A 13,087-nucleotide genomic window follows, 5' to 3' on the forward strand; every position below is an offset into this window, starting at 1 on the left:
TGGTCTGTGGACGTGGCTTAGTGTGGGGCCTGGTGTCTAACGCTGACAGGCTCCGCCCTCTGGGATGAACGCGTTGCTGGCTGTCTAGGGCTCGGGTAAGGGGTGAACACTGTCCCCACTTCGAAATTGGAAGGGACGTTAAGAGATTAAGCCCCTGTTCTGTTCACAGTCGAATACGGAAAAGCCTGAAGTCCCACACTGGCCAGAGAAGAACCCACAACTCCTGGTGTGAGAGAAGAAGGCTAGAGGGTGGGGCTCTGGGTCTGGGCCTCTGGAGACCTGGTTTACGAACCCTGCTCAGACACTGTGTGAGCTCCACATCAACCCTGGTCCCGGCACTTCAGTTTTCTAGGCCTCAATTTCCTCATCTGTGAGATGGGGGTCCTAATAACCCCTACCTCACAGGGACTGTGTCAGGATTAAATCAATGGGGAAATATACTGTACACTGTGAATCTTATGCAATCAATATAATCACTTTTATTGAATGCTTACTATTGGCCAGGCTTAGATCTAAGCATTTTCATGTGTTTTCTCAACTTTACAGTCGCTTCGTGGAGTAGCTACTGTTAAGAACACTCCCATTATACAGAAGGGAAAATTTCAATTTAGAAGATCTAATTGGCCCGGGTCACACATCTGTGAGTAGGGCAGAGCTGGGATTCAAACCTAGGCTTGTTTGACACTGGTGCCTGGGCACTGACCCACTCTGCTAGACAGCTGCCAAACACACAAGTGAGGTGTGATCATTACCAGAAAAATCCCATCACTTTGCACATCTCAAGCAGCCCTCATCTCTGCCTCTTGTCTCCATCTTCCACTCCTACCTGGGATGTGTTAGGCAATAAATAGGGCCACATCAGTCTGTAGATTCCCTGCATCTTCAGGTAGAATCCTCCACATAAGATACCATCAAGGGAAAAAAAAAAAACTCACAAGAAAATAGGTACGTATACAAATTGTCCACAGCAAACCTCTATTTGCAAATAACTAGAGGCCAAGCCAAGAATCCAACAAGAGGGGAATGGCTCTATATCACTGAAAACCCACTGAGGGGACTTCCCCGGTGGCGCGGTGGTTAAGAACCCGCCTACCAGCCTGCCAATGCAGGGGACACGGATTCAAGCCCTGCTCCGGGAAGATCCCACATGCCGCAGAGCAACTAAGACCGTGCACCACAACTACTGAGCCTGTTCTCTAGAGCCCGCGAGCCACAACTACTGAGCCCAGGCACCACAAATACTGAAGCCCACGCGCCTAAAGCCTGTGCTCCACAAGAGAAGCCACCGCATTGAGAAGCCAGCGCACCGCAACGAAGAGCATCCCCCTCTTGCCGCAACTAGAGAAAGCTTGTGCCCAGGATTGAAGACCCAACACAGCCAAAGATAAATAAAATAAATACATTTTTTTAAATTAAAAAACCCCACTGAGGCCACATACATAATGCGGTTGTATTATATGCACATGTACATATAAAAAATAGAGGTCATTTGTTCAGTTTGCTATACATTGGCACATGAGCTGGCTGATTAATATACATTGTCATTTAAACCTCACATGAATCCTGCACAGTTTTTATATTATCCCCATTTTATAGATGAGGGAATTGAGGCACAGCACTAGTAAGAACAGATCTCTATGCAAACCTGGGTCTCTCTGTCTCCTAAGCCCATATCCCTCCTACTCATTTCTGCAGCCTACATAGCAGCAAGGGATGAGTTCACAGTTCATTCATTCATTCAACAATATTTATTGAATATCCACTACATGCCAGACACAGTGGTAAGTATATAAACAAGTAGTTGTAAACAAAATAGTGTCTCACCTCACAGGACATACAGCCCACTGGGAGGCAGGATCTCATTGTGGTTAAGAACAGGAACTTTGGATTCTGATTTTCTGTGTTCAAATTCCTACTGTGCTTTATATATGTCAATATATGTCAATATATAATTGACATATAACACTGTGCCATTTTCTATCTCTGTGGTCCTGGGTGACGTTTTTAACCTATAAACTTCCATTTCTTTTTTTATATAAATTTATTTATTTATTTTTGGCTGTGTTGGGTCTTCGCTGCTGCGCACGGGCTTTCTCTAGTTGCAGCGAGCTGGGGCTACTCTTCGTTGCAGTGCGCGGGCTTCTCATTGCGATGGCTTCTCATTGAGGAGCACGGGCTCTAGGTGCGCGGGCTTCAGTAGTTGCAGCACGTGGGCTCAGTGGTTGTGACTCACGGGCTCTAGAGCACAGGCTCAGTAGTTGTGGAGCATGGGCTTAGTTGCTCCGCAGCATGTGGGATCTTCCCGGACCAGGGATCGAACCCGTGTCCCCTGCATTGGCAGGCGGTTCTCAACCACTGCGCCACCAGGGAAGCCCCAGCTTCCATTTCATAATCTATAAAATGGGGATATTAAAATTACTATCCATGGGAATAAATAAAATAATATTGGTAAAATGCTTAACACAATTCCTGTACTACATAGTTAGCATTTAAAAATATGAGTTGTGGGACTTCCCTGGTGGTGCAGTGGTTAAGAATCCGCCTGCCAATGCAGGGGACACGGGTTCGATCCCTGGTCCGGGAAGATCCCACATGCCGCGGAGCAACTAAGCCCGTGCGCCACAACTGCCGAGCCCGCGCTCTGGAGCCTAAGAGCCACAACTACTGAGCTCACGTGCTGCAACTTATGAAGCCCATGTGCTCTAGGGCCCACATGCTGCAACTACTGAAGCCCTTGCGCCTAGAGCCCATGCTCCACAATAAGAGAAGCCACTGCAATGAGAAATCCGCACACGACGACGAAGAGTACGCCCTGCTCACCGCAACTAGAGAAAGCCCGCGCACAGCAACGAAGACCCAATGCAACCAAAAACAACTAAGGAATGAAATGAACCCATTTGTGAACTTTACCATCTAATAATGTTAGTCCGTGTCTTCTAAATAAACAAAAACCTTTTTAAAAAAATTAAAATATGAGTTGTAATTATCTTGGAAAACAAGCATCAATCAAATAGCTTTAATTTAGAGTGAGAAGTAGCAAAACAGGGTAGACACAAGTGAAACAAACCAAGCAACCGTCTGACATATACATGACACTCGATAAATATATAGAAGAAAGAGACAAGGTGAGAAAGGAAGGAAGGAAAGAAGGAAGAAAGAAGGAAATACAGAATTATATATATGCATTGATATTTTTCAAGTATGACTGTGCTTGAAGATTGTAGGGCAACCTGAGAAAATTGACAGTAAACAATGATAAATGAGAACTGCATTTTACTTGGCTTTTGGAAGCTTCATTCTGAAGGTAGCGGGGCGGGCGGCGGGGATCAGGAGGGAAGCAAGAGACCAGAGGGGAGATGAGACTCCTTTCCCAGAACCAAAGCCTGAAACCAGATCCTTAAAAGTCCCCTCACGTACTGCCCTGCTTTAAAAAGACTTAATAAGCCCCAGACAAACTTGGTGAGAAAAAGCCCTGAAACAGAGTTCCTGCCCTGGGAGACTGTTTTCTGTGGTTATAATGGGAGAGGAGGAAGAAGAGGGATGATGTGTGCAGAATAAGAGGAGGCTAGCAGAGAAGGAAGAAGGGTGTAGAGTCAGAGAAAACAGTGGTGTATGCATGTACATGCGTATATGTGTACGTGTGTATATAGAGATGTGTATGTGTATTTTATGTGCATATCTGTGAGAGAGACAGAGTGTGTGTGTGTGTCCACGATCACACAGTATGGGCAATGCCAATCAGCTGTGCCCCTGTCAGTCCACCCCCAGGAACTCTGTAGCTGGAGGAATGCATTACCCCTCCACTGTGGTCAGCTGATGCCTCTCTGCTGTGGCTCAGAAATTGGCGTTCCAGACACATACACACAGGCCTGGCTTCCCACCAAACCCCAGGGCAGAGCTCCCAGAGGAAACCAGTTCACTCTCAAGGGATAGGAGAGGGGGAAGGGAAAAGGAAGAAGCGAGGAGCTGATCAGCTCACCAGTCTCCATTTCCCACTGAAGACACTGCAGGCTCAGGCCCTTGGACCAGCGGTCTCAGGCCCTCATCTGAGGTAGGGAGACCTCCATGCTCGGGCTCCAAGGCAGGTAGCAGAGTTTTCAACACTCCTGACCTCCGAGACCCAATGATGGAAGTAATAATGAGAGTTTACAGGACCAACTGCTTAACATAACTGCTTTCGGTGGATCATCTCATTTAACTTTCAAGATAATCCTAGGAAGTAGGTCCTGTTATTATCCCGATTAGGCAGATGAGGAAACTGAGGTTCAGAGACATTTGGTACTAAGCCCAAGCAGTCTGGCACCAGAGCTCACTGTGACACCATACTGCACCCGAGGAGAAGTTTGGATCTTAGTGAGGAGGTTTCCAAAATATAAGACTTGGGAATTCCCTGGCAGTTCAGTGGTTAAGACTCTGTGTTTCCACTGCAGGGGGCACAGATTTGATCCCTGGTGGGGGAACTAGGATCCTGCAAGCCACATGGCGCGGTCAGGAAAAAAAGATTATTAAAAAAATTAAAAATAGGGACTTCCCTGGTGGCGCAGTGGTTAAGAATCCGCCTACCAATGCAGGGGACACGGGCTCGAGCCCTGGTCCGGGAAGATCTCACATGCCACGGAGCGACTAAGTCTGTGTGCCACAACTACTGAGCTCGTGCGCCTAGAGCCCACGCTCTGCAACAAAAGAAGCCACCACAATGAGAAGCCCGTGCACCACAATGAAGAATAGCCCTTGCTCGCCGCAACTAGAGAAAGCCTGCGCACAGCAACAAAGACCCAACGCAGCCATAAATAAATAAATAAATAACAAAATCTAAGACTCTGTGGCGTCTTGTGGGATGGAAACCAAACCAGGTGCTACGCTTATATACCATCTTTTAATCTTCCTTGCAGCCTTGTGAGGCAGGCATTATCATCTCCATTCCTCAGGGGAGGAAACCATGGATGAGAGAGGGAAAGCAATTTGTCCAAGGTCATACAGCTAATAAATGGCAGAGCCTGAATATGAACCAGTTTATTTCTTTTTTTTTTTTTTTCTCCCGTTTGCGGAGCACAGGCTCCGGACGCGCAGGCTCAGCGGCCATGGCTCACGGGCCCAGCCGCGCCGCGGCATGTGGGATCTTCCCGGACCGGGGCACGAACCCGCATCCCCCGCATCGGCAGGCGGACTCCCAACCACTGCGCCACCAGGGAAGCCCGAACCAGGTTATTTCTGATTCCAAAGCTTTGGCCTCTTCTGGGCTACCTTAAGATCCTTGTTAAAATCAGACTCTCAGGGGAATTCCCTGGTGTTCCAGTGGTTAGGACTCTGTACTTCCACTGACGGGGCCCAGGTTCATTCCGTGGTCCAGTCCCTGGTCAGGGAACTAAGATCCCACAAGCCACATGGCACAGCCCAAAAAAAAAAAAAAAAAAAAAAAAAAATCAGACTCTCAGAATGTTTAGAGAATTCAAATTGTAGGCTTGTGGAATTTAGAATAAAAGAACATTAGCAACGAAAAATTTTGGTGTTTAGGAGGGGCAACCCATCACATGTCACCAAGTCCAATTCCCTCACTTCACCCCAAACAAGAAGCTCCTTTATAGCATCCCCAAGAGCTCCCACTCTAGCCCATGCTTAGGTGCCTCCAGTAATAGGGACCTCACATTCCCACAAGGTAACCCATTCCAGTTAAGAGGGCTCTCTCCACCACCCAAGCCAAGTCAGGGAGAGAGGACACCCTCACACTTTGTAATCTTGCTGTCTCTGTGCTGGAGACTCAAGACTGCCTTTTTAAAATGCCTGTTAAAATGAAAGCTGAGAGAACGTCTAATAATTCTCCCATAACCATCCTATTCATTTCCTTCACAGGACTCATCACAATTTGTACTTCATGCTTCATATGTTTGTTTAGTTGATTTTCACCTGTCTCCCCAATAGACTGGGCACCCACTGAGGGCAGGAACTCTGTCCACCTGGTTTATTGCTGTAACCCCAGCACCTAGCATACTGCCCAGCACAAAGTAGATGCTCAATAAATATCTATTAAATGGATGAATGAATGAATGCATACTTCCTGAGGGAGAATAATAGGAGCTTGTGTCCGTGAAAGGTAAGTAGAGGGATGGCCTTCCAGGCTGAAGGCTGGGAGAGGGACTGAGCTCAGCACTTCATACCTTCAGGCAGGGCTCAATAATCTCCATCTATTAGGGCAGGCACAGTATTACACACCATCAAAGCCCCAGCACAAGACCTGGTAAACGGTAAAAGTCCAGTAATGTTTGATGAATGAATACTGAATAGCAGAAAAGGGTTCTGGTTTCCACTTAAAAGGATACCACCCACAGCTGGAATTCTTTCCTTCTTTCATTTATTCAACAAATTTTGTTTAGTGAGGCTGGGGTAGGTGTGAAAAATCACATCTTTTCTGATCAAACAGACTACTCCTGGGCCTCCTCTCTCAATCTGTCTGACATTAGTTCATTTATTTATTCATTCAAAAATATTTATTAAGTCTCTTGGGAATTCCCTGGTGGTCCAGTGGTTAGGACTCCATGCTCTCACTACTGATGGCTAGGGTTCGATCCCTAGTCAGGGAACTAAGATCCTGCAAGCCGTGCGGCACGAATGGGGGGAAAAAAATATTAGTAAGTCTCAGCCAGTTACTGTGCTAGGTGCTGGGGATAGACCATGAACAAGATGTATACAGTCCCTGCCCTAATGGAATCTACAGTCTAGTGGAGGAGTCTTTATTAAGCAAGAAAACAAATCAAATAATTGCCAAAGCTGATGTCTACCTGAAAAAACTAGCAGGGGATAACGATGGACAATAACAAGAAGGACCTATTGGAGAGTAGTCAGGGGAAGAGGTGTATTGAAGCTAAGACCTAAAAGTTAATGAGGAGCCAATAATGCTGAGACGAAACAGCCTGTGCAAAGGCCCTGAGGTATGAAAGACCTGGGCTTCTTTGGGTGGCTGTAGTTTAATGACCAAGAGAGAAAGTGCAGAGAGGTCACAAGAGCCAGATAATGCAGACCGCGTGAGGCCAGGAGAGACAGCCAGATTTTATTCCAAGCTGGAGGGCACTAGAGGGTTTCAGTGGAGAAATAACATGGTTTGTTTTATGGAGTTACCTTTAATTTTTATTAAGTATTTAAAATATTTTTAAAAATTAAGACATCTAGCTAATGTGTAAAGAATAAGAAAATAAATAATCATATACTTAGCACCCAGTTTAAAGAATAGAACATTATGGGGAATTCCCTGGCGGTCCAGTGGTTAGCACTCGGCACTTTCACTGCCATGGCCTGGGCATGGCCAAAAAAGAAAAAGAACATGATCAATTCATCTGAGTCCCTCTGCCCCCCCCCCACCCCTTATCACATTCCCTCTTCCCACATCCAGAGATTACCAATATGTGAATTTTGCTATAATCATGTCCTTATATTTCATTACAGTATTAATATATTGGCATATGTATGAATCCTAAACAGTCTATTGTTTAGTTTTACTATTTTTTAAACATTTCTCCTTCTACTATTTGGAAGTTATATTCTCTAATCATACTAACTCCAATCTATGATCTTCAGTTACTCTCTCCCAAATTATTTGCTGTGTTTGTCTAGTATTTTCGTGCTCATTTTTCCTTAATCTCACAAATTAGATATCATGGTTGCTTTATAAAGTCAATGTCGATTCAGAGGTACCTACGTGTTCACCGTCTTCTTTGCTCTTCACTCTCTTGCATCTTAGAATTTTCTTCTGAGATTATTTTCCTATTCTCTGAATTACATCCTTGAGAATTTCCCTTAGTGAGAGAGGGTATGCTAATGGTAAACTCTTTGTTTTGCTTTATCTGAAAATGTTTTTATTTTATGCTTTTTTTGAAAAAGAGTCTCATTGAGTAGAAATTCTAGGTTGGCAGGTTTTTTCCTCAGCATTTTGCAGATGTTCTATCTCTGTCTCCTGGCCTCCACTGAAGCTATTGAGAAGTCTGCTGTCAGTCAAATACTTCCCTTTGTAGATAATCTGTCTTTTGGGCTTCCTTCCGAAAACCAGTAACCCAAGTCTAATCGGGAGAAAAACATCAGACAAATCTCTATACAGAGACATTCTACAAAATAGCTGACCAGTTCTCAAAGCTGTCAAGGTCACCAAAAATACGGAAAGTCTGAGAAACTTTCACAGCTAAGAGGAGCCTAAGGAGACATGACAACTAAAGGAAATATGGCATCCTGGATGGGATACTGGAACAGGAAAAGAACATTAGGCAAAACTAAGGAAATCTGATTAAAGTATGAATTTTAGGTAATAATAATATATCTACATGGGTTCATTAATTGTGACACATGTACCATAATAATATAAGACGTTAATAATAAGGGAAACTTGGTGTGGGATGTATAGGAACTCTCTGTACTATCTTCACAATTTTTTGGTAAATCTAAAACTTTTAAAATTAAAAGTTTATTTCATCAAAATTGATACTAATTTTTTTTTTTTTTTTGCAGTACTCGGGCCTCTCACTGCTGTGGCCTCTCCCGTTGCGGAGCACAGGCTCCGGACGCGCAGGCTCAGCGGCCATGGCTCATGGGCCCAGCCGCCCCGCGGCATGTGGGATCTTCCCGGACCGGGGCACGAACCCGTGTCCCCTGCATCGGCAGGCGGACTCTCAACCACTGTGCCACCAGGGAAGCCCGATAGTAATCTTTTGATACATCATCTTCATATATATCAGTTCAATCAACATACCACTACAGCACTCATTTAAAGAAAAATTGAAGAATATTTTACAAGACATGGTTGAAGTAAAACTCTAAAAAGAGTCTTTGTGTGTCTTCAATAATAAAAGAAAAGGAGAGATAAAAATAACCTCTAGCTTATGTCAACATCAAACAAAACAGTCAATTTATCCAATAAATATGTGTTAAGGTCTACTCTTATGGTCTAAGGAACTGCACCCTCAGATCACCAGACAGAAAAATGCAAAACTTATATTTAAAAAAATTAAAAGTTTGTTTGAAAAAATAAACAATTCCAGTTTTATAGTTAGGCAATTCCTCAAGTGTTATAAAACATAAAGTTATCATAAGATCCAGCAAGTCTACTCTTAGGTATATGCCTGAGAGAAATGAAAACATTTGCCCATGCAAAAACTCGTACATAATGTTCATAGTATTTTATTATTATTATTGTTACCAAAAGATGGAAATAATCCAAATGTCCATCAACTGATGAAATGGATAATCAAAATGTGATATATTCATACAATAGATTGTTATTAAGCAATAAAAAAGAAGAATGAGGTACTGATACAGGCTACAACATGAAAGAACCTCAGAAACATTGTGCTAAGTGAAAGAAGCCAGTCACAAAAGACCACATATTGAATGATTCCATTTATATGAAAGGAATAAGCAAAGCTGTATCAATAGACAAATTTTTAGAGACTGAAAATAGATGGGTGGTTGTCCAGAGTGGGAGGCAGGGTGGGAAGATGAAGAGTGTCTATCAAAGGGTAAAGGGTTTCTTTTGGGGGTGATAAATGTAATGAAAATGTAAAATGAAAATCCAATTAGATTATGGTGATGGTCACACAACTCTGTAAATATACTAAAAACCATTGAATTGTATACAAGTGAACTTTGTGATATATAACTTGTATTTCAGTAAAACTGAGTGTTTATATAATTCCAGTTTTATTACAATTAAAGATTTACAATTTTCAGAACCAAAGATTCCACTGTCATACTTGACTCATGTCCTCCAATATGATAGAAAATGTCTAAAGTGGATGATACAATTACTCTTGTCCAATCATGTTTGAGATTTACATGTAGGAAGACTTCATGAATTGATAATCTCCTTTATTTTCATAAGCTGTATGACTCAGATGTTGCAGAAATACTCGTGTATCAAAATAGGTTTTGCTATGGACTTCCCTGGTGGCGCAGTGGTTGAGAATCTGCCTGCCAATGCAGGGGACACGGGTTCGAGTTCTGGCCCGGGAAGATCCCACACGCCGCAGAGCAACTAAGCCCGTGTGCCACAACTACTGAGCCTGCGCTCTAGAGCCCACGAGCCACAACTACTGAAGCCCGCGTGCCTAGAGCCCGTGATCCACAACAAGAGAAGCCACCACAGTGAGAAGCCTGCACACCACAACTATGAGTATTCCCCGCTCGCCGCAATTAGAGAAAGCCGTGCACAGCAATGAAGACCCAACGCAGCCAAAGAGAAAAGAAATAGGTTTTGTTATATCCCTTTCATTCTTAGCAGCTCAGTAGTGTATTTTTATATTTTACCTAGCACTTTTAGATTTTTTTGAGCAAAAGAGGTGTTCAGAAAAAAAAAAGTTGTTCAGAGTTATCTAATCCACTAAACTGTTGACTAATATGTTTTTAAGGGAACCTTCTGGCCACCAGATAGGATATGGACAACGTGCAGTGGGAGGTGAATTGGAAGCAAGGAGAGTATTTCACGAGGGAGGGCCTAGAGAGCCTCACTAGCCCTGTCTCCCCAACCCAGTATTGGTCACTCACAAAGAACCTGTCAGTGAGCTGATGCTGGGGCCATATGGATTTCACATCCTCGTGCCACATCTGACAGATGCCAGCAGAGGGCAGCAGAAAGCCAGGGCTGTAGTGTCCTGGGCAGGTTGGCCATCCAGCTCTGGTAGAAGAAAGATTGGAACCCACTGGGCTGCCTAAAAGGTTCATTCGTTTTTTCCATAAGATGGCTCTAGTAGCACTTAGCTGTCTTTAACTTCATTGGAAACAATTGTGTTAGATTGTATTGTGACAGCTGTCATATCAGCGTGCATTAAAAAGAAAAAACATAAACATTTGGTGAATTTTTGTGTAGCCATTTTAATATTGGAGATGGAAGAAGAAAAGCAACATTTTCGACATATTATGCTTTATTTTTTCAAGAAAGGTAAAAACACAACTGAAACGCAAAAAAAGATTTGTGCAGTGTATGGAGAAGGTGCTGTGACTGATCAAAGTGTCAAAAGCGGTTTGCGAAGTTTCGCGCTAGAGATTCCTCGCTGGATGATGCTCCACGGTCGGATAGACCTGTTGAAGTTGATAGCAGTCAAATTGAGACATGGGGCTTCCCTGGTGGCGCAGTGGTTGAAAGTCCGCCTGCCGATGCAGGGGACACGGGTTTGTGCCCCGGTCCGGGAGGATGCGGCTGGGCCCGTGAGCCATGGCCGCTGAGCCTGCGCGTCCGGAGCCTGTGCTCCGCAACGGGAGAGGCCACAAGAGTGAGAGGCCCGCGTACCGCAAAAAAAAAAAAAAAAAAAAATTGAGACATGAATTGACAACAATCAACGTTTTACCATGAGGGAAATAGCAGACATACTCAAAATATTCAAATCAAGCGTTGAAAATCATTTGCACCAGCTTAGTTATGTTCATCGCTTTGATGTTTGGGTTCCACATAAATTAAGCAGAAAAAAACCTTCTTGACCATATTTCTGCATGAGATTCTCCACTGAAACGTAATGAAAACTTTCCGGTTTTAAAACAAATTGTGACAGGCAAAGAAAAGTGGATACTGTTCAATAATGTGGAACGGAAGAGATCGTGGGGCAAGCGAAATGAACCGCCACCAACCACACCAAAGGCCGGTCTTCATCCAAAGAAGGTGACGGTGTGTATATGGTGGGATTGGAAGGGGAAGACTCCATTATGAACTCCCTCTCGAAAACCAAATGATTAATTCCAACAAGTACTCCTCCCATTTAGACCAACTGAAAGCATAACTCGACGAAAGCATCCGGAATTAGTCAGCAAAAAATGCATAACCTTCCATCAGGATAACACAAGACCCACATGTTTCTTTGATGACCAGGCAAAAACTGTTACAGCTTGGCTGGGAAGTTCTGATTCATCCGCCGTATTCACCGGACATTGCACTTTTGGATTTCCATTTATCTCAGTCTTTACAAAATTCTCTTAATGGAAAAATGTTCAATTCCCTGGAAGACTGTAAAAGGCACCTGGAACAGTTCTTTGCTCAAAAAGATAAAAAGTTTTGGGAATATGGAATTACGAAGTTGCCTGAAAAATGGCAGAAGGTAGTGGAACAAAAAGGGTGAATACGTTGTTCAATAAAGTTCTTGATGAAAATGAAAAACGTGTCTTTTATTTTTACTTAAAAACCGAAGGAATCTTTTGGCCAACCGAATAGAATGGGGTGAGAATAGGGCATCCTTGAGATTGCCACTTCTGAAGCACTTTCTTCCCTTCCTCATGTCAGGATTACACATCCACTTTACAGATGATGATGATAATAATAATTATTGTTACCATATTATACGAGTCGCCATTTATTGAACCCACCCTACCTGCACACTCCTAACCTCCAGTCACAGACCCCACCAGTGGAAAGAGAACCAGTTTGGAGGTCAGGCAGACTGGGCTTCAACCCTGGCTCTTCCATTAACATCATGCTTCCTCTCTGAGTCTACTTTCCTCATCTATAAAACACAGATAATAAAACAAAAGGAAGGAGGGCTCTGAGAGAATTAAATGTGTCCTGTATAAGGTGCCCGGCACATGGGAGAGACTCCATAAATTTTAATTCCTTCTTCTGGTTTCTGTAGATTGTTTTACTTAGACAAATGTTATTAATGTCACTTAATGGACATTCACTTTGTGCATACTCTGTGCCTGAATCTATCCTAGGTGCTTGAGGACACAAAGGTGGACATCCCAGATTGGCAGAAGCCAGGAAGGCACCCCTGTGTTAGAGTGGGTCCCTACCAAGTCCATCCGGACTAAGAGCAAGAGTTCCAAATTCCTGCTGCCTTGCATTAAATTTGTGTTGCACCACTCAGTTTATGACCTTGGGCAGGTCACCCTGTCTCTTTGAGCCTCGATTGCATCATCTGTAAAATGGGGGATAGTTACAGTACCTAGAGGATCAAAGTGACATTTAAATGTGACAATGTACAGCAAATGTACACAGTAAGTGCTCAGTATATTTAAAAACAGAGGGCTTCCCTGGTGGCGCAGTGGTTGGGAGTCCGCCTGCCGATGCAGGGGACACGGGTTCGTGCCCCGGTCCGGGAAGATCCCACATGCCGCGGAGCGGCTAGGG

This window comes from Neophocaena asiaeorientalis, unplaced genomic scaffold, assembly GCF_003031525.2.
Source record: "Neophocaena asiaeorientalis asiaeorientalis breed wild unplaced genomic scaffold, Neophocaena_asiaeorientalis_V1.1 scaffold82, whole genome shotgun sequence".
Taxonomy (NCBI): domain Eukaryota; kingdom Metazoa; phylum Chordata; class Mammalia; order Artiodactyla; family Phocoenidae; genus Neophocaena; species Neophocaena asiaeorientalis.